General features: G+C 38.9%; 1 protein-coding gene across 1 annotated transcript in view; it reads right to left on the bottom strand.

Annotated features, from left to right (window-relative positions):
* Positions 1 to 1256, bottom strand: part of LOC119030482 — a 2545-nt gene extending 1289 nt beyond the window's left edge. Inside the window, exon 1 of the mRNA XM_037118112.1 lies at positions 1194 to 1256. The gene's annotated coding sequence lies outside the window, so the exon portion shown is untranslated. The remainder of the gene's footprint in view (positions 1 to 1193) is intronic.
* Between the last annotated feature and the right edge of the window lie 17874 nt (positions 1257 to 19130).

The raw sequence follows: 19130 nt of genomic DNA, 5'->3' as shown, positions 1-19130 counted from the left end.
TTTTTGAAAATCACGAGCTGCAACGCCAATCGCATTCTTGTAGGAAGCAGTTACGATGTCGGCGTTGTGACGGTCTACTTCTTTGTTTGTGGCGTAGATGTGTAGACTCAGTGCTGGGCAATGCTGACTATCAGCCACTGCCTGTGTAAGCAAGAGCCTGTCTTCATCTAACAAAGAATCTTCCTTTTGCTTCACCCTGAGACGGTTCAAGAGTTCAGCAAAAGCTCGATCGTCTTTCTGTCGCATGATCTCTGTTAGGGTGACCATTTTGAAGTTATCCTTCCAGAGATCAAACTCAGTCTCCTCGTACACACACAGTGGCTTGGCTTTACCAAGGGGCGGCAGTTGATAAAAGTCACCTACAGCAAGGACAGACATGCCTCCAAATGGCTTCCGATTACCCCTGATCTGCTGAAATCGCTAATGCACGTAGGCAAATAGCTCTTTAGAGACCATGGATATCTCATCGATGATGAGAATCTCAGCGTTCACCAGTGTTGCTCTGACTTCGTCGAGTGCATTCCCAAGACCTTGATAAGGTGGCTTCAAGGACCTTGGTAATTTGAGAATGGAGTGCAACGTGTTGCCTGATATGTTAAATGCTGCTGTACCTGTGAATGCGGTCAGCAGCACTGCGGGTTGGGACATGTCTGCGTGGTCCCGAAATCTCGGGAGCTCACCCAGAATTCTCGTTGCCTCGTGGTGAATGCACTTAATCACATGCGATTTGTCACATCCAGCCCCTCCCGACAGGAAGTAATAAAATGGTTCTGGATTGTGGCCCCAGACTAGTTCAAAGCACCACTGACGAACACTGTAGAAAACGGAAGCCTGAGTTTCGTTCAGACTTTGGTACATTTTCCTAACAAAGTCTGGACTCAACTCTGGAGCATCTATTCGAGGCATAGAGCTCCCCTTAACCTTCTTAGTGCCGAATTCTGGGACATCTTCATCGTTTTGCTCTTGATCGCGAGGTTCACATTCAGCCAGGCACTCCAGCCAGTCAACTTCAGGCGCAAAAGAGTTCCAAGCATTCACAAGAGGACCGCACACCTGAAGCTGTTGAAACGCAGCTTCCATGTTTTTTCCTTGGCCCTCATAACGTTTTTTGCTGTGCCCCACTATTTCCTCTACTCTCATACTCCACTTGTCGCTACACTTATAAAACTCTTCATAAGTGGGGTACGCTTTATCTCTCAGATCGGCGTCGGATCGATGTGGGAGATAAAGTTTCAGCAATCTTCTATAAAACTTCTCTGGAGTTTTTTCCTCAGAGAAGCGAGTAAATCTAATGATTGCTGGTTTTCCTACTGTTCTCTTTTGAATAAATCCTTCATCGTTCAACAATGGAATGGCATTGGGACTATCTGTTTGCCAGCCGTAGACTACCCTGTAGTCTGACGCGAACTCGGCCAGGCACATACGTTCAAACTCTCGAGTGAGAGGTCTGTTGACGTATTTTTCAGGCAACCCCGACATCCATACATCCACTAATCTGGGTTCCATTCTTTCCAGTCTACTCATAGGGTGACTCATTTTCAGACCTTCCTCGTCGGTCTGAATGAACACCACGGATCGGGAGCACTTCTTGAGGCGTAAGCTGCAGGTACGGGCTACAGCCTCTTGAGCGCTGACCTCTCTGTGTTTAGAGTAGGCCTGCATAATTTGTTTCATTTCGTCGCGCTTGTTAACATCAGATGTCTTAACATCTTTGATGACGTTCTTAAGGAATTCCATCATCTCGTGCTCCGGTTTCGCGACATATGACATCAAGTACATGATGCAGCTGTAGTTGTCTATGACGTACTGGATGTCCATGTTTGCGTTCCACGCTCTAAGCAAATCAGGATTGTAGGCATTAACCCAACAATCATTTGGATGGCGCCTCAGCATCACGACATGGGTGTTTGCCAGGTGCTGCACGGCGGCAAAGTATTGCTCGTAAGTTAAGTTGCACTGGCAAAGCAAGTCTGTCAAACTGCTGAACGAAGCGCCTGGATCCATAAGCAGATCTCTAAATGGTTGGAGCATTTGTTTAGCCAATTTTTGCATTTCTGCGAGGGACCTTTTCTGCTCCTCTATTTGCGCTTCGAAGTCTGCATCATCTTTTTTCACCTTTCTACGCTCCTTCTGCCCTGTCAATATACAACTTTTTGGCCTTTTCACTCTTTTTTCACCTTTTTCAATCTCTTTCAGCTTTCTTACTCTACAGCTTTTTAGCCTTTAAAGATATTCATCTTTCTGCCTTTTTAACTCCTTGAAAATATTCCGCTTCATGTTCAGCTATGGAACTGTTCAACTATCAATATGTTCAACTTTTTAAGCTCATTCTGCCTTTAACTTTCCACCTTTTCTGACTTTTCTAACCTTTTTAGGCCCTTTCTGGCTCCTACTTTCCAGCTTTTCAGTCTTTTTTCACCTTTTTAAGCTCTTCCTGCCCTCTTACTCTACAACTTTTCGGCCTTTTCAGTCTTTTTTCACCTTTTTAATCTCTTTCAGACTTCTTACTCTACAGCTTTTAGCCTTCTCAGATATTCACCTTTCTGCCTTTTCAGCTCCTTCAAACATTCCGCTTCATGTTCAGCTATGAAAATGTTCATTTTTTCAAACTCTTTCAACCCTCTTCAACTTTTCTGTCCATTCATCTTCATAAATGTTCATCTTTCTACCTTTTCACCTCCTTCAAACATCAAGCTTCATGTTCATCTATAGAAACTGTTCAGCTATCAATATGTTCAACTTTGTAGGGTCGTTCAGCCTTTAACTTTTCAACCTTTTCAGCTTTTCAACTTGTTCATCTTTTCAGCGTACATTCAGCAGATTTCTCTTCAGGCTTCAGCATTCACACTGTATTTTCGTAGGAAATACAAATTTTTCTACTTATTAGTGGGCTGTGCTCGCCAGCCCACTATGGACACCTCTATAGCTCTATAGCTCTGCTTCGCACAGCCCACTATTACTATTGCTCGCGCCTCTTCTTATTAGTGTGAATGCTGAGTCAGCATTCACACTATTGTTCTTCTGGAATTTATTATTATTATCTTTCAACCTTGTGCTTTTCAACTTTTCAACCTTTCAACTTTTTCAAATATTAAGCTTTGTTTAAAAAAAATTTAACATTGCCACAAATGGGAAAAGCTTCAAATCCTCTTCAAAACTCCTCGACTTTCAACCTCTTCTTCTCCCTCATACCTTGAGCTAGAGACACCATTCAAACTTTAAAATACTCACAACGCCTTGAACTATTTGCACTGTATTCAGTTTTTTAAAATCTTGTATGGTTTTGAAATCATCGCAGTTTGAGTTTGAAGGATTTTTAGCTCCTCTTCTCATTTTATAATGGGTGTGTATTGCGTCAGCTAGAGTGAGCACGCACCAACTGCCGCAGCCCAGAGTGTAGAACAGCTGGGAAAAAAGGGAGAAAAATTCTCTTCAGCTCAATTTGGTTACCACATCTTTTACTTGACATAGACAATATATGCATAGAAATGTAGGAAATCTTGTGGGCTTTCATCTGATGGTCTTATTTCAGATGTGGGACTTACGGTTTTGGATCTAGAAGCCCGAGAGCGACAAGAAGTCCAACAGTTCCTCCATAAGCCGCAATGTTAATTTTGAGCCAAAATTTCTGCTGAAGAGCAGACGGTACCTTTTCTCTCTCTCGCTTCTGTGCCTTCATTTCTCACTTTCCAGAAATAAAAACAACATGACCGCGTTCAGCAACTCCTCCTCTCACTCACCATATAGATATTTCAGCTACAACCATTACAGTTTTCTTTCAAATCGGAGGCGTTTGGGAGGTATTTTCCCATTCATGCTTATGGGGAATTTTTCAAATTTCATCCTGCTATAACTTCTGCATACTTTAAGCTAAAGAAGCCATTCAACTATTAAAATGTTCAACTTTTTAAGCTATTCCAACCTTGTACTTTTTTGCTTTTTAACTTTTCAACTTCTTTAGAAATTCGCCTTTTTCTAAACAAAATTTAACACTGAAGTAAATGGGAAAATCTTCAAATCCTCTTCCAAAGTCGTCGACTTTGCACCTCTTCCTGTCCTTCATACTTTGAGCTAGAGACACCATTCAAACTTTATAATATATAAATATTTTGGCCATAACCATTACATTTTTTTCAAAAGTCGCAGGAGTTTGTCAGGCGTTTTCCCATTCATCCTTATGGCGACATTTTCATCTTTGGCTCTGCTCCTGCTCCAGCATGTGTGCAAACATTTTAAGCTCTTTATGCCTTTATCCTTTCACCTCTTCAACCTTTTTTCCACCTTTTTAGGCTCCTTCTGCCCTCTTACTCTACAATCTTTCTGCCTTTCCAGTCTTTTTTCACCTTTTTAAGCTCGTTCTACCCTCTTAAGCTACAGCTTTTCAACCTCTTCAGATATTGGACTTTCTGCCTTTTGATCTTTTTAAAATATTCTTTCCAGAAATATAAACAACATCACTTCGTTTAACAATGTCTCCTGTTACTCATTAAATAAATATTTTGACCATAACCATTACAGTTTTTTCAAAGATCGCAGGAGTTTGTCAGGCGTTTTCCCATTCATCCTTATGGGGACATTTTCATCTTTGGCTCTGCTCCTGCTCCAGCATGTGTGCAACCATTTTAAGCTCTTTATGCCTTTATCCTCTCACCTTTTCAACCCTTTCTCACCTTTTTAAGCTCGTTCTTCCCTCTTACTCTACAACTTTTTGGCCTTTTCAGTCTTTTTTCACATTTTTAAGCTCGTTCAGCCCTCTTAAGCTACAGCTTTTCAAACTTTTCAGATATTCATCTTCCTGCCTTTTCAACTCCTTCAAACATTCAACTTCATGTTCAGCTATGAAATTGTTACACTTTTTAAACTCTTTCAGCCCTCTTCAACCTTCCTGTCTCTTCATCTTCTTAAAATATTCATCTTTCTGTAATTTCAACTGCTTCAACCATTCCGCTTCCTGTGCAGCTATGGAACTGTTCAACTATCAATATGTTCAACTTTTTAAGCTCTTTCGGCCTTTAACTTTGCAACTTTTCCGGCTTTTCGACTTTTTCAACATTTCGCCAGGACGTTCAGCAGATTTCCAAGAGCGTTTCAGCCTTCAGCATTCACACTGTATTTTCGCAGGAAATACAATTTTTCTAGTTAGTGTGAATGCTGAAGGCATTCACACTATTGTTCTTCTGGAATTTATTATTAGTGTGAATGCTGAGTCAGCATTCACACTATTGTTCTTCTGGAATTTATTATTATTCTTCCGTACGTTTTTTGGCTCGCTTCTCCTTCTACAAACTTTGTGCTACAGAAACCATTCAACCATCAAAATGTTCAGCTTTTTTAGGACATGATGGCGTCTATTTTTCTTTTTTCTACCTTTTATACTTTTGCTAATATTCAGCTTTTTCTGCTAAATTTTTCCCATTCATCCTTATGGGGATTTTTTTCAAATTTCATTCTGCTATAACTTCAGCATACCTTCAGCTATAGAAACCATTCAAACATGAAAATGTTCAGCTTTTTAAGCTCTTTCAACCTTGTGCTTTTCAACTTTTCAACCTTTCAACTTTTTCAAATATTAAGCTTTGTTTAAAAAAAATTTAACATTGCCGCAAATGGGAAAAGCTTCAAATCCTCTTCAAAACTCCTCGACTTTCAACCTCTTCTTCTCCCTCATACCTTGAGCTAGAGACACCATTCAAACTTTAAAATACTCACAACGCCTTGAACTATTTGCACTGTATTCAGTTTTTTAAAATCTTGTATGGTTTTGAAATCATCGCAGTTTGAGTTTGAAGGATTTTTAGCTCCTCATCTCATTTTATAATGGGTGTGTATTGCGTCAGCTAGAGTGAGCGCGCACCAACTGCCGCAGCCCAGAGTGTAGAACAGCTGGGAAAAAAGGGAGAAAAATTCTCTTCAGCTCGATTTGGTTCCCACATCTTTTACTTGACATAGACAATATATGCATAGAAATGTAGGAAATATTGTGGGCTTTCATCTGATGGTCTTATTTCAGATGTGGGACTTACGGTTTTGGATCTAGAAGCCCGAGAGCGACAAGAAGTCCAACAGTTCCTCCATAAGCCGCAATGTTAATTTTGAGCCAAAATTTCTGCTGAAGAGCAGATGGTACCTTTTCTCTCTCTCGCTTCTGTGCCTTCATTTCTCACTTTCCAGAAATAAAAACAACATGACCGCGTTCAGCAACTCCTCCTCTCACTCACCATATAGATATTTCAGCTACAACCATTACAGTTTTCTTTCAAATCGGAGGCGTTTGGGAGGCGTTTTCCCATTCATCCTTATGGGGAATTTTTCAAATTTCATCCTGCTATAACTTCTGCATACTTTAAGCTAAAGAAGCCATTCAACTATTAAAATGTTCAACTTTTTAAGCTATTCCAACCTTGTACTTTTTTGCTTTTTAACTTTTCAACTTCTTTAGAAATTCGGCTTTTTCTAAACAAAATTTAACACTGAAGTAAATGGGAAAATCTTCAAATCCTCTTCCAAAGTCGTCGACTTTGCACCTCTTCCTGTCCTTCATACTTTGAGCTAGAGACACCATTCCAACTTTATAATATATAAATATTTTGGCCATAACCATTACAGTTTTTTCAAAAGTCGCAGAAGTTTGTCAGGCGTTTTCCCATTCATCCTTATGGCGACATTTTCATCTTTGGCTCTGCTCCTGCTCCAGCATGTCTGCAAACATTTTAAGCTCTTTATGCCTTTATCCTTTCACCTCTTCAACCTTTTTTCCACCTTTTTAGGCTCCTTCTGCCCTCTTACTCTACAATCTTTCTGCCTTTCCAGTCTTTTTTCACCTTTTTAAGCTCGTTCTACCCTCTTAAGCTACAGCTTTTCAACCTCTTCAGATATTGGACTTTCTGCCTTTTGATCTTTTTAAAATATTCTTTCCAGAAATATAAACAACATCACTTCGTTTAACAATGTCTCCTGTTACTCATTAAATAAATATTTTGACCATAACCATTACAGTTTTTTCAAAGATCGCAGGAGTTTGTCAGGCGTTTTCCCATTCATCCTTATGGGGACATTTTCATCTTTGGCTTTGCTCCTGCTCCAGCATGTGTGCAACCATTTTAAGCTCTTTATGCCTTTATCCTCTCACCTTTTCAACCCTCTCTCACCTTTTTAAGCTCGTTCTTCCCTCTTACTCTACAACTTTTTGGCCTTTTCAGTCTTTTTTCACATTTTTAAGCTCGTTCAGCCCTCTTAAGCTACAGCTTTTCAAACTTTTCAGATATTCATCTTCCTGCCTTTTCAACTCCTTCAAACATTCAACTTCATGTTCAGCTATGAAATTGTTACACTTTTTAAACTCTTTCAGCCCTCTTCAACCTTCCTGTCTCTTCATCTTCTTAAAATATTCATCTTTCTGTAATTTCAACTGCTTCAACCATTCCGCTTCCTGTGCAGCTATGGAACTGTTCAACTATCAATATGTTCAACTTTTTAAGCTCTTTCGGCCTTTAACTTTGCAACTTTTCCGGCTTTTCGACTTTTTCAACATTTCGCCAGGACGTTCAGCAGATTTCCAAGAGCGTTTCAGCCTTCAGCATTCACACTGTATTTTCGCAGGAAATACAATTTTTCTAGTTATTATTCTTCTTCCGTACGTTTTTTGGCTCGCTTCTCCTCCTACAAACTTTTTGCTATAAAAACCATTCAACCATCAAAATGTTCAGCTTTTTTGGGACATGATGGCTTGTATTTTTCTTTTTTCTACCTTTTCTACTTTTGGAAATATTCAGCTTTTTCTGCTAAATTTTTCCCATTCATCCTTATGGGGATTTTTTCAAATTTCATTCTGCTATAACTTCAGCATACCTTCAGCTATAGAAACCATTCAAACATGAAAATGTTCAGCTTTGTAAGCTTTTTCAACCTTGTGCTTTTCAACTTTTCAACCTTTCAACTTTTTCAAATATTAAGCTTTGTTTAAAAAAAAATTAACATTGCCGCAAATGGGAAAAGCTTCAAATCCTCTTCAAAACTCCTCGAATTTCAACCTCTTCTTCTCCCTCATACCTTGAGCTAGAGACACCATTCAAACTTTAAAATACTCACAACACCTTGAACTGTTTGCACTGTATTCAGTTTTTTAAAATCTTGTATGGTTTTGAAATCATCGCAGTTTGAGTTTGAAGGATTTTTAGCTCCTCTTCTCATTTTATAATGGGTGTGTATTGCGTCAGCTAGAGTGCGCGCGCACCAACTGCCGCAGCCCAGAGTGTAGAACAGCTGGGAAAAAAGGGAGGAAAATTCTCTTCAGCTCGATTTGGTTCCCACATCTTTTACTTGATATAGACAATATATGCATAGAAATGTAGGAAATCTTGTGGGCTTTCATCTGATGGTCTCATTTCAGATGTGGGACTTACGGTTTTGGATCTAGAAGCCCGAGAGCGACAAGAAGTCCAACAGTTCCTCCATAAGCCGCAATGTTAATTTTGAGCCAAAATTTCTGCTGAAGAGCAGACGGTACCTTTTCTCTCTCTCGCTTCTGTGCCTTCATTTCTCACTTTCCAGAAATAAAAACAACATGACCGCGTTCAGCAACTCCTCCTCTCACTCACCATATAGATATTTCAGCTACAACCATTACAGTTTTCTTTCAAATCGGAGGCGTTTGGGAGGCGTTTTCCCATTCATCCTTATGGGGAATTTTTCAAATTTCATCCTGCTATAACTTCTGCATACTTTAAGCTAAAGAAGCCATTCAGCTATTAAAATGTTCAACTTTTTAAGCTATTCCAACCTTGTACTTTTTTGCTTTTTAACTTTTCAACTTCTTTAGAAATTCGGCTTTTTCTAAACAAAATTTAACACTGAAGTAAATGGGAAAATCTTCAAATCCTCTTCCAAAGTCTTTGCACCTCTTCCTGTCCTTCATACTTTGAGCTAGAGACACCATTCCAACTTTATAATATATAAATATTTTGGCCATAACCATTACAGTTTTTTCAAAAGTCGCAGGAGTTTGTCAGGCGTTTTCCCATTCATCCTTACGGGGACATTTTCATCTTTGGCTCTGCTCCTGCTCCAGCATGTGTGCAAACATTTTAAGCTCTTTATGCCTTTATCCTTTCACCTCTTCAACCTTTTTTCCACCTTTTTAAGCTCTTTCTGCCCTCTTACTCTACAATCTTTCTGCCTTTCCAGTCTTTTTTCACCTTTTTAAGCTCGTTCTGCCCTCTTAAGCTACAGCTTTTCAACCTCTTCAGATATTGGACTTTCTGCCTTTTGATCTTTTTAAAATATTCTTTCCAGAAATATAAACAACATCACTTCGTTTAACGTCTCCTGTTACTCATTAAATAAATATTTTGACCATAACCATTACAATTTTTTCAAAGACCGCAGGAGTTTGTCAGGTGTTTCCCCATTCATCCTTATGGGGACATTTTCATCTTTAGCAGGCGTTTTCCCATTCATCCTTATGGGGACATTTAAAAAAACCGTTTGGCTTCACAAATCTTCAGCTTTTTAAGACCATTCAACCTTGCAGCCAGCCTTTAATGTAATAAACCCACAAATTTAATACATTTTCCACAAAGGTAATGGCCGCTGCCTACTTCAAATGTAACATGTGATTTCCCACTAATGTAATAACTATTTGGAGGGATTTATCATGTTTGTGGGGAAGTGAAAATCCTCATTATAATAACTTCTCACAAATGTAATTTAAAAAAATGAATAATGGTCGTGGTTGTTGTTTTTTTGTTTGCCTATACATCTACTAATATTGACCGTGTCTGCAAAATCCAGCTGTTGACTCTCCACTCCGCTATCACACAGCGGATCACCCTCACCTTGTTTTAATTGTTTTGGGGCATGCTTGTGGTCTCTCTTTCTCACCGCTGTCCGTGGTGCTGAACCACAGAAGCCCTGACTGTGCATCACTACCTGCCAAGTCTATGGATCTTTCCCCTCCACTCAAAAATGTGAATGTCTAACCCAATGCCAAAAGACAAAGATAATATGTTATGTTTTAGCTTTTTAGCTTCTTCCCACTCTTTTAAGCTCTTTTAGCCCTCTTACTCTACAGCTTTTCAACCTATTCAGATATTCATCTTTCTGCCTTTTTCATCTTATTAAAATATTCTTTACAGAAATTTAAAGGACATCACCGTGTTCAGTAATCTCTCCTGTTATTCATCACAGTTTGGCAGGCGTTTGCCCATTCATTCTCATGGGAGCATTGTCATCTTCAGCTCTGCTGCTGCTCCAGCACGTGTGCACCCATTTTAAGCTCTTTCACCCCTCTTACTCTACAGCTTTTCAACCTCAGATATTGGACTTTCTGCCTTTTCATCTTTTTAAAATATTCTTTACAGAAATATAAACGATATCACATCGTTCAGCAATGTCTCCTGTTACTCATCATATAAATATTTTGCGATAAGCATTACAGTTTTTTCAAAGATAGCAGGAGTTTGTCAGGCGTTTTCCCATTCATCCTTATGGGGACATTTTCATCTTTGGCTCTGCTCCTGCTCCAGCATGTGTGCAACCATTTTAAGCTCTTTCTTCCTTTATCCTCTCACCTTTTCAACCCTTTCTCACCTTTTTAAGCTCATTCTTCCCTCTTACTCTACAACTTTTTGGCCTTTTCAATCTTTTTTCATATTTTTAAGCTCGTTCAGCCCTCTTAAGCTACAGCTTTTCAAACTTTTCAGATATTCATCTTCCTGCCTTTTCAACTCCTTCAAACATTCAACTTCATGTTCAGCTATGAAATTGTTACACTTTTTAAACTCTTTCAGCCGTCTTCAACCTTCCTGTCTCTTCATCTTCTTAAAATATTCATCTTTCTGTAATTTCTACTGCTTCAACCATTCCGCTTCCTGTGCAGCTATGGAACTGTTCAACTATCAATATGTTCAACTTGTTAAGCTCTTTCGGCCTTTAACTTTGCAACTTTTCCGGCTTTTCGACTTTTTCAACATTTTGCCAGGACGTTCAGCAGATTTCCAAGAGCGTTTCAGCCTTCAGCATTCACACTGTATTTTCGCAGGAAATACAATTTTTCTAGTTCTAGTTATTATTCTTCCGTACGTTTTTTGGCTCGCTTCTCCTTCTACAAACTTTGTGCTACAGAAACCATTCAACCATCAAAATGTTCAGCTTTTTTAGGACATGATGGCGTCTATTTTTCTTTTTTCTACCTTTTATACTTTTGCTAATATTCAGCTTTTTCTGCTAAATTTTTCCCATTCATCCTTATGGGGATTTTTTCAAATTTCATTCTGCTATAACTTCAGCATACCTTCAGCTATAGAAACCATTCAAACATGAAAATGTTCAGCTTTTTAAGCTCTTTCAACCTTGTGCTTTTCAACTTTTCAACCTTTCAACTTTTTCAAATATTAAGCTTTGTTTAAAAAAAAATTAACATTGCCACAAATGGGAAAAGCTTCAAATCCTCTTCAAAACTCCTCGACTTTCAACCTCTTCTTCTCCCTCATACCTTGAGCTAGAGACACCATTCAAACTTTAAAATACTCACAACGCCTTGAACTATTTGCACTGTATTCAGTTTTTTAAAATCTTGTATGGTTTTGAAATCATCGCAGTTTGAGTTTGAAGGATTTTTAGCTCCTCTTCTCATTTTATAATGGGTGTGTATTGCGTCAGCTAGAGTGAGCGCGCACCAACTGCCGCAGCCCAGAGTGTAGAACAGCTGGGAAAAAAGGGAGAAAAATTCTCTTCAGCTCGATTTGGTTCCCACATCTTTTACTTGACATAGACAATATATGCATAGAAATGTAGGAAATCTTGTGGGCTTTCATCTGATGGTCTTATTTCAGATGTGGGACTTACGATTTTGGATCTAGAAGCCCGAGAGCGACAAGAAGTCCAACAGTTCCTCCATAAGCCGCAATGTTAATTTTGAGCCAAAATTTCTGCTGAAGAGCAGACGGTACCTTTTCTCTCTCTCGCTTCTGTGCCTTCATTTCTCACTTTCCAGAAATAAAAACAACATGACCGCGTTCAGCAACTCCTCCTCTCACTCACCATATAGATATTTCAGCTACAACCATTACAGTTTTCTTTCAAATCGGAGGCGTTTGGGAGGCGTTTTCCCATTCATCCTCATGGGGAATTTTTCAAATTTCATCCTGCTATAACTTCTGTATACTTTAAGCTAAAGAAACCATTCAACTATTAAAATGTTCAACTTTTTAAGCTATTCCAACCTTGTACTTTTTTGCTTTTTAACTTTTCAACTTCTTTAGAAATTCGGCTTTTTCTAAACAAAATTTAACACTGAAGTAAATGGGAAAATCTTCAAATCCTCTTCCAAAGTCATCGACTTTGCACCTCTTCTTGTCCTTCATACTTTGAGCTAGAGACACCATTCCAACTTTATAATATATAAATATTTTGGCCATAACCATTACATTTTTTTCAAAAGTCGCAGGAGTTTGTCAGGCGTTTTCCCATTCATCCTTATGGGGACATTTTCATCTTTGGCTCTGCTCCTGCTCCAGCATGTGTGCAAACATTTTAAGCTCTTTATGCCTTTATCCTTTCACCTCTTCAACCTTTTTTCCACCTTTTTAAGCTCCTTCTGCCCTCTTACTCTACAATCTTTCTGCCTTTCCAGTCTTTTTTCACCTTTTTAAGCTCGTTCTACCCTCTTAAGCTACAGCTTTTCAACCTCTTCAGATATTGGACTTTCTGCCTTTTGATCTTTTTAAAATATTCTTTCCAGAAATATAAACAACATCACTTCGTTTAACAATGTCTCCTGTTACTCATTAAATAAATATTTTGACCATAACCATTACAGTTTTTTCAAAGATCGCAGGAGTTTGTCAGGCGTTTTCCCATTCATCCTTATGGGGACATTTTCATCTTTGGCTCTGCTCCTGTTCCAGCATGTGTGCAACCATTTTAAGCTCTTTCTTCCTTTATCCTCTCACCTTTTCAACCCTTTCTCACCTTTTTAAGCTCGTTCTTCCCTCTTACTCTGCAACTTTTTGGCCTTTTCAATCTTTTTTCACATTCTTAAGCTCGTTCAGCCCTCTTAAGCTACAGCTTTTCAAACTTTTCAGATATTCATCTTCCTGCCTTTTCAACACCTTCAAACATTCAACTTCATGTTCAGCTATGAAATTGTTACACTTTTTAAACTCTTTCAGCCGTCTTCAACCTTCCTGTCTCTTCATCTTCTTAAAATATTCATCTTTCTGTAATTTCAACTGCTTCAACCATTCCTCTTCCTGTGCAGCTATGGAACTGTTCAACTATCAATATGTTCAACTTTTTAACCTCTTTCGGCCTTTAACTTTGCAACTTTTCCAGCTTTTCGACTTTTTCAACATTTCGCCAGGACGTTCAGCAGATTTCCAAGAGCGTTTCAGCCTTCAGCATTCACACTGTATTTTCGCAGGAAATACAATTTTTCTAGTTAGTGTGAATGCTGAGTCAGCATTCACACTATTGTTCTTCTGGAATTTATTATTATTCTTCCGTACGTTTTTTGGCTCGCTTCTCCTTCTACAAACTTTGTGCTACAGAAACCATTCAACCATCAAAATGTTCAGCTTTTTTAGGACATGATGGCGTCTATTTTTCTTTTTTCTACCTTTTATACTTTTGCTAATATTCAGCTTTTTCTGCTAAATTTTTCCCATTCATCCTTATGGGGATTTTTTCAAATTTCATTCTGCTATAACTTCAGCATACCTTCAGCTATAGAAACCATTCAAACATGAAAATGTTCAGCTTTTTAAGCTCTTTCAACCTTGTGCTTTTCAACTTTTCAACCTTTCAACTTTTTCAAATATTAAGCTTTGTTTAAAAAAAAATTAACATTGCCGCAAATGGGAAAAGCTTCAAATCCTCTTCAAAACTCCTCGACTTTCAACCTCTTTTTTTCCCTCATACCTTGAGCTAGAGACACCATTCAAACTTTAAAATACTCACAACGCCTTGAACTATTTGCACTGTATTCAGTTTTTTAAAATCTTGTATGGTTTTGAAATCATCGCAGTTTGAGTTTGAAGGATTTTTAGCTCCTCTTCTCATTTTATAATGGGTGTGTATTGCGTCAGCTAGGGTGAGCGCGCACCAACTGCCGCAGCCCAGAGTGTAGAACAGCTGGGAAAAAAGGGAGAAAAATTCTCTTCAGCTCGATTTGGTTCCCACATCTTTTACTTGACATAGACAATATATGCATAGAAATGTAGGAAATCTTGTGGGCTTTCATCTGATGGTCTTATTTCAGATGTGGGACTTACGGTTTTGGATCTAGAAGCCCGAGAGCGACAAGAAGTCCAACAGTTCCTCCATAAGCCGCAATGTTAATTTTGAGCCAAAATTTCTGCTGAAGAGCAGATGGTACCTTTTCTCTCTCTCGCTTCTGTGCCTTCATTTCTCACTTTCCAGAAATAAAAACAACATGACCGCGTTCAGCAACTCCTCCTCTCACTCACCATATAGATATTTCAGCTACAACCATTACAGTTTTCTTTCAAATCGGAGGCGTTTGGGAGGCGTTTTCCCATTCATCCTTACCACCCTTCACCTTTCTTGCTTTAATTTTCCACCGTTTCAGTCTTTTTTCACCTTTTTAATCTCTTTCTTCCTTTAACTTTCTACCTTTTCAGACTTTTTTCACCCCTTTTCTCCTTTTTCTGACTTTTCTCACCTTTTTAGACTTGTTCTTGCTTTAATTTTCCACCTTTTCAGACTTTTTTCACATTTTTAACTCTTTCTGCCTTAAACTTTCTACCTTTTCAGTCTTTTTTCACCTTTTCAAGCAATTTCTTGCTTTAATTTTCCACCGTTTTTTTTCCGTTTGTTTTTTCTTTCTGCCTTTTTCATCTTTTTAAAATATTCTTTGCAGAAATTTAAAGGACATCACCATGTTCAGAAAACTCTCCTGTTATTCATCACAATTTGGCAGGCGTTTGCCCATTCATTCTCATGGGAACATCGTCATCTTCAGCTCTGCTGCTGCTCCAGCACGTGTGCAGCCATTTTAAGCTCTTTCTGCCCTCTTACTCTACAACTTTTCTGCCTTTCCAGTATTTTTTCACCTTTCAAAGCTTGTTCAGCCCTCTTACGCTACAGCTTTTTAACCTTTTCAGATATTCATCTTCCTGCCTTTTGAACTCCTTCAAACTTTCAACTTCATATTCAGCTATGAAAATGTTACACTTTTTAAACTCTTTCAGCCCTCTTCAACTTTTCTGTCTCTTCATCTTCTTAAAATATTCATCTTTCTGCCATTTCAACTCCTTCAACCATTCTGCTTCCTGTTTACCTATGGAACTGTACAACTATCAATATGTTCAACTTTTTTTTTCCAACTTTTGGCAATACATTCAGCAGATTTCCGAGAGCGTTTCAGCCTTCAGCATTCACACTGTATTTTCGTAGGAAATACAAATTTTTCTAATTATTATTCCTGCTTCCGTACGTTTTTCAACACTCTTCTACTCCTTCAAATCTTAAGCTATTCAAACCATTCAAATATCAAAATGTTCAGCTTTTTTAGGACATGATGGCTTGTATTTTTCTCATTTCTATCTTTTATACTTTTGGAAATATTCAGCTTTTTCTGCCACATTTTTCCCATTCATCCTTATGGGGATTTTTTCAAATTTCATTCTCCTATAACTTCAGCATACCTTCAGCTATAGAAACCATTCAAATATTAAAATGTTCAGCTTTTTAGGCTCTTTCTTCAACCTTTCAACTTTTTCAAATATTTAGCTTTTTCTAAAAAGAATTTAACATTGCCGCAAATGGGAAAAGCTTCAAATTCTCTTCAAAACTCATCGTCTTTCAACCTCTTCTTCTCCCTCATACATTCAGCTAGAGACACCATTCAAACTTTAAAACACTCACAAGACCTTGAACTATTACCGGTGTATTCAGTTTTTAAAAATCTTGTACGGTTTTGAAATCATCGCAGTTTTAGTTTTGAGTCGTTTTTGCTCCTCTTCTGAGTTTATAATGGGTGTGTATTGCGTCGGCTAGAGTGGGTGACATCATCAACTGCCGCAGCCCAGAGTGTAGAGCAGCTCCGAAAACGGGAGAAAAAATTCTCTTCAGCTCGATTTGGATCCCAAACCTTTTACTCAACATAGACAATGTATACATAGAAATGTAGGAAATCTTATTGGCTTTCAGGTGATGGTCTCATTTCAGATGTGGGACTTACGGTTTTGGATTTCGAAGCCCGAGAGCGACAAGAAGTGAAGACGCTCTCCCATAAGCCGCAATGTTAATTTTGAGCCGAAATTTCTGGTGAAGAGCAGACGGTACCTGTTCTCTCTCGCGCGTTTGTGCCATCATTTCTCACTTTCCAGAAATAAAAACCAGATGGCCGAGTTCGGCCAGGTCTCTACTCGCTCACCATATAGATATTTTTGCCCTAAACATTAAAGTTTTTTCCAAAATCGCAGGGGTTTGGGAGGAGTTTTCCCATTCATTCTTATGGGGACCTCATCATTTCTGTCTCTCCTATTTCTCCAGCATGTGTATCTCAAGAATGTGTGTGTGGTGCCTGAGCTACACTGTGTGACATCATCTTTAGAGTTATGAGCAGCTGGAAAATCTGGAGAAAGACTTCTCTTCAGCTGGATTTGGATCCCACATCTTTTCCTTTTCATAGATGATGCAGCCATTTTAAGCTCTCGCTGCCTTTAACTTGCAACCTTTTCTGACTTTTCTCATCGTTTTAAGCTCTTTGTTGCTTTAATTTTCCACCTTTTCAGTCATTTTTCACCTTTTTAATCTCTTCCTTCCTTTACCTTCTACCTTTTCAGTCTTTTTTCACCCTTTTTCTCCTTTTTCTGACTTATCTCACCTTTTTAGACTCGTTCTTGCTTTAATTTTCCACCTTTTCAGACTTTTTTCACCTTTTTGAACTCTTTCTGCCTTCAACTTTCCACCTTTTCAGTCTTTTTTCACCTTTCTACGCTCCTTCTGCCCTCTCAATATACAACTTTTTGGCCTTTTCACTCTTTTTTCACCTTTTTCAATCTCTTTCAGCTTTCTTACTCTACAGCTTTTCAGCCTTTGCAGATATTCATCTTTCTGCCTTTTTAACTCCTTGAAAATATTCCGCTTCATGTTCAGCTATGGAACTGTTCAACTATCAATATGTTCAACTTTTTAAGCTCATTCTGCCTTTAACTTTCCACCTTTTCTGACTTTTCTAACCTTTTTAGGCCCTTTCTGGCTCCTACTTTCCAGCTTTTCAGTCTTTTTTCACCTTTTTAAGTTCTTCCTGCCCTCTTACTCTACAACTTTTCAGCCTTTTCAGTCTTTTTTCACCTTTTTAATCTCTTTCAGACCTCTTACTCTACAGCTTTTAGCCTTCTCAGATATTCACCTTTCTGCCTTTTCAACTCCTTCAAACATTCCGCTTCATGTTCAGCTATGAAAATGTTCATTTTTTCAAACTCTTTCAACCCTCTTCAACTTTTCTGTCCATTCATCTTCGTAAATGTTCATCTTTCTACCTTTTCACCTCCTTCAAACGTCAAGCTTCATGTTCATCTATAGAAACTGTTCAGCTATCAATATGTTCAACTTTGTAGGGTCGTTCAGCCTTTAACTTTTCAACCTTTTCAGCTTTTCAACTTGTTCATCTTTTCGGCGTACATTCAGCAGATTTTTCTTCAGGCTTCAGCATTCACACTGTATTTTCGTAGGAAATACAAATTTTTCAAATAGTGGGCTGTTTGGTACTTAACTAGTCCCGCACCGTTTGTCGCACCCACACAAAAATATATCAAAACGTGCGTCTCGATCTGACTCGGTATGCTATCATTCAGATTATTAAAATTTAGAAACTGCGAAAAATTTCCCATAAGGAATGAATGGGACGAGGTAAAAAATGTCGCAAATCTGCAACATTTTTCAAACATCTCCTGCTCTGGCATACGTTCGCCTAGAAACACCATTCCAACTTTAAAACGTAGGCACAGGTCTCGTCTAAGTTGTATTTGAACTTTTTTCCTACGATATATAGTTTTTGAACTCTGACCCTTTAACGATGATGAGTGATTTCGGGAAAATTCAGGGTTTTCAATGAGTGTGTATGGCGGAATGTTCGCGCAGCAGAGTGCAGGAGACCAATTGACAGAGTGAGAGAGACTAAAAAAAAAACTCAGAAATTTTCTCTTTCCATGACGATCCCGGCCACAAATTACACTCAAAAACAGTGATATTTTCCAGAGTTTTAGCCACACTTGTCTTCTCTCTCACAATGTGTCCGCTTTTTCGGTCGGATTTACGGATTTTGAATCTGCCTCTGACCGACCAGAGTAGCTCTCACTTCCTCCATTCACTCCAATGTTAATCGCGAAGAGGATTTTCGAAACTGCACCCTTTTTCAACTCGCTCGTGTTACCACATTTCGGACACGAGGACCACGAAACTTGGTGAGCGTGTTCTTTAAGGCCTTTCTGGCTTGATCGTGAAAAAATTTTGGTGCTATCATGTATGGTTTTGAATATATAGTACCAGTTTGACGTCCTGCATGTGAGGCTGAAAGGGCTGAGAAAACAGCTGTCCCAGTCCGTTACCGGCGGGGTCGGCAACGATCACCATGGCAACCGAGATCAGCTGGGCCAGCTCAGAGAGAGGGTCTGTCTCTCTCTCTCTATCTGTCTGTCTCTCTCTCTCTATCTGTCTGTCTCTCTCTCTCTATCTGTCTGTCTCTGTCTGTCTCTCTCTATCTGTCTGTCTCTGTCTGTCTCTCTCTCTCTCTATCTCTCTCACTCTCTATCTGTCTATCTCTCTCACTCTCTATCTGTCTATCTCTCTCTCTCTCTCTCTCTACCTGTCTATCTCTCTCTCTCTCTATCTGTCCTTCCATACATATATCTCTCTCTATCTGTCTGTCTGTCTTTCTCGGTCTGTCTGTCTGTCTCTCTATCTGTCTGTCTCTATCTCTCTATCTGTCTGTCTCTCTCTCTTTCTCTGTTTCTCTCTGTCTGTCTGTCTGTCTGTCTCTCTCTCTCTCTCTCTCTCTATCTGTCTGTCTCTATCTGTCTGTCTCTCTCTCTGTCTGTCTGTCTGTCTGTCTCTCTCTCTGTCTGTCTGTCTCTCTCTCTCTCTCTGTCTGTCTGTCTGTCTCT

Source organism: Acanthopagrus latus, chromosome 12, assembly GCF_904848185.1.
Source record: "Acanthopagrus latus isolate v.2019 chromosome 12, fAcaLat1.1, whole genome shotgun sequence".
NCBI lineage: Eukaryota > Metazoa > Chordata > Actinopteri > Spariformes > Sparidae > Acanthopagrus > Acanthopagrus latus.
Note: the sequence above shows the minus strand (reverse complement) of the source record. Positions and strands in the feature narration are given on the sequence as shown.